The sequence below is a fragment of the Gossypium arboreum genome, chromosome 3 (genome assembly GCF_025698485.1).
Source record: "Gossypium arboreum isolate Shixiya-1 chromosome 3, ASM2569848v2, whole genome shotgun sequence".
Taxonomy (NCBI): Eukaryota; Viridiplantae; Streptophyta; class Magnoliopsida; order Malvales; family Malvaceae; genus Gossypium; species Gossypium arboreum.
Window position 1 is genome coordinate 117177737 of NC_069072.1, and position 3615 is coordinate 117181351.

Below are 3615 nucleotides of genomic sequence, written 5' to 3' on the forward strand. Positions count from 1 at the left end.
TCGGCTTTGTACTTGGCATTAACTCAATGCCAAATTCAACCTCTCGGATTGGTGGTAAACCCAGTAACTCTTCAGGAAACACATCTGGATACTCACACACAACTAGCACTGATTCTATCCTCTTTTTAGTCACTTTCGTATCTAGCATATAAGCAAAGTAGGCTTCATAACCCTTTCTTACATATTTCTGAGCTAACATCGAAGAAATCACTACTGGTAAACCATTCAAATCATTTGACTCAATTCGGATAATTTTATTATTCTGAAATCTCAAATCTATCATCTTTCTTTTGCAATTCACAACAACATCATGCAATGTTAGCCAATCCATACCCATGATTAAATCAAACTTGTCAAATGGAAATAACATTAAATCAGTCGGAAAGTAATTATCCTGAATAATCAATGGACAATTCTTGCACACTTTATCAACCAAAACGCATTTGCCTAAAGGGTTCGATACTCTAATTACAAATTCAGTGGACTCTACAGGCAAAGTCTTACTGGATACTAAATTCACACATACATATGAATGAGTTGATCCTGGATCTATTAATACAATAACTTCAGTATCATAGATAGTAAAAGTACCGGTGATAACATCTGAAGATGACGCTTCTTTGCGAGCGCGAATAGCGTAGGCTCGGACAGGTGCTCTAGCATCAAATCTCGCAGCAGTGTCTTGTGTCACACCTCTACCACCACTCACATTCCCCATGTTTCTAGGTGGTCTACTTCTAGCTACAGTATTACTTGGTCTCATGTTCTGTACTGTATCTTGTTCAGCCAACTGCAGACAATCACGGATAAAATGATCCAATAATCCACATTTAAAACAAGCCCTATCATTCAATCTAAAATCACCGGGATGCTGGTTACCATAATGTTTACATTCAGGTCGATTAGGTCTTACACTGGCAATAGTAGCAACAAATGTAGTTTGGCCTTTGGAACTGATAAACCGTAATTTATACATATTTTTACCCCATGTTTAACGCATTTTATGGATGATTTCCCATTAGAATTGGTGAATTCAATGCTCCTAATGCTTTAATTTCATGTTTCATACTTAGAAGAGCATAGGAGAGCGAAAGGAACGATAAACGGGCCAAAAACGGAGAAAATAGGCCAAAGTACAAAATTAACATGGCCTGGACCTCCTCACACAGGCAGACCACACGGTCGTGTCAATTTGGTAGGCTCGAGAACGGCTTGAAGTAATCGCACACGGGCGTGTCCCTGCCGAGCCCAAGTTGAGTCTAATTCGAAAAAGGCTAATTTTGAGGGTTCTTAGGCATTCCAAAGCCTATAAATACACTCTAGAGGAGGAAGAAAAGGGGGCACACAAGGAGGAAGGAAGGAATTACTCCAAGGAAGCCAATTGATCCATCTCAGAAGCCGGATTCATCATCAAAACTAAAGATCTCTCCTCAATTTCCTCTTCAGGAGTTTTGGGTTTTCTTTATGTTTTGTATTCTTTATTATTCTGAGATGTTTTCTTATTTTGTTATGAACTAAAACCCCTAAATACCTAAGGGGAATGAAACCTAAGACGAATCTTGTTATTATTTTCTGAATTGTATGATAAATATTTAACTTGTTCTTAATTATGTGTTCTTAATTCTTGTTTTGATATCCCAGGATACTGATTCAAGATAAGCTCTTATTCAGAGGAGGAATAGACCCTATCTAAGAGTACATTTGTCATAATTAAGCGGAGTTGTTTGCGCGCCTAGACATAGGGTGACAAGATTTTGCCGGATTAAGGTGAAACCTAATAAGGGGAACCATAGATCGAGTTAATGATATCCTAGGGTGTTAATTAGAGAAAGGTCTCAATTATTCAACCTAGGGATTAGACGTTGTTAGTCTTGAATAGGGATAATAACATAACTTAGGGATCTCTATGGAACAAGTTAAATGAATAAATCGTCCGATTCGGAGCCAGAATAACAAGTACAGTCTAGGTGGATTTTTCCTTAGGTATTTTCTTAATTCAATCGATTTTCCAAAAAGAAATTCCCCAATTCTATTCTCTGTGAGTTCTTAGTTTAGATAATTAGTTAGTTAAAACAAAACCTTTTTATTCTTAGGCTAGATAATAAAAAGACAATCATTACTAGTGTTTTTAGTTCCTTCAGGTTCGACAATCAGGTCTTGCTAAAACTATACTACTGTTCGATAAGTACACTTGCCTACATCGCGATAATAGTTAGTTTCAAGAATGATTAATTATAAATATTTAAAATCTATCACGAAATCACGCGATCAAGTTTTTAGCGCTGTTGTCGGGGAACTAAGATATTAGGAACGCTCAATTTTTATTACTTTAGCCATTTATTTTTCTTGCAATTTAATTTAATTTAATTTTTTATTATTTATTAATTTACTTGTTCTTTCTCTTGACAGTTTTTATAATTTATGACTAGAAGAAACCCGTCAAGACCACTACTTAACGAAGAAATTGATCGCACAGTTCGCAGAAACCAAAAAGAAATAAGGTGAAGCTTAAGATACACAGAGAACGAGTAAGAGGACGATACTCAACCCCCAACCGAAGAGATGGCTGAAAACCAAGACAATCAGCTACCTCTTGTAATTGCAGTTAATCAAAATCCTGCTCCACGCACTATGTATGATTATGCTAAACCTTCTTTAACAAGAACTGAATCAAGCATAGTTAAACCTGCTGTAGCTGCAAATACTTTTAAACTGAAACCTAACACAATTCAAATGATACAACAGTTTGTTCAGTTTGATGGTTTGCAGGATGAAGTTCCCAACGCTCACTTAGCAAACTTTTTGGAACTATGCGATACATTTAAAATCAATGGCGTTTCTGATGATGCCATTTATCTTTGGTATTCCCTTTTTCATTGAGAAACAAAGCTAAACAGTGGTTGAACTCATTACCACGAGGTTCAATCACTACTTGGGAACAAATGACCAAAAAATTTCTATTAAAATATCTTTCGCCGGCTAAAATGACTAAATTACGTAATGATATCTCTTTGTTTATGTAGATGGACTTAGAAACTCTTTTCGATGCATGGGAGAGATACAAAGACTTACTAAAAAGGTGCCCTCACCATGGGTTACCGCTTTGGCTATAGGTTCAAATGTTCCATAATGGCCTAAACCCTTAGACTCGACAAATGGTTGACGCAACTGCTGGCGGAACCATCAATAATAAAACATCTAAAGATGTCTATGAATTTATAGAGGAGATGTCACTGAATAACTATCAGTGGCAAGTCATGAAGACTAAGCCAACTAAAACAGCAAGCGTTTATAACGTCGATTCGGTTACTATACTGTCAAACCAGGTAAAACTTCTAAATAAAAAGATTAATGGTTTACTTAGTTCTTTACAGGTTCACCCAGTAATGCAGTGCGAAGCAAGTGGAGGTGGAACAAGCCATTTAGAATACCAACCTTATGGCCACAACATGGATAACGAGCAGTTAAATTACATGGGTAATAATTCTCGATCTCAAAACAATCCATATAGTAACACTTACAATGCAGGTTGGAGGAACCACCCAAATTTCTCATAGGGAGGCTAAGGAAATCAGAGACCACCTCCAGGCTACCAACAACCACCCTACCAACAGG

At 36.8% G+C, this 3615-nt stretch overlaps 1 non-coding gene across 1 annotated transcript; it reads right to left on the reverse strand.

Moving 5' to 3' along the window:
• Nucleotides 1-2990: 2990 nt before the first annotated feature.
• LOC128291315 (small nucleolar RNA R71) lies at nt 2991-3097 on the reverse strand. The gene has a single exon (XR_008281091.1). It is a non-coding gene; the product is annotated as a small nucleolar RNA R71 (small nucleolar RNA).
• Nucleotides 3098-3615: the final 518 nt, after the last annotated feature.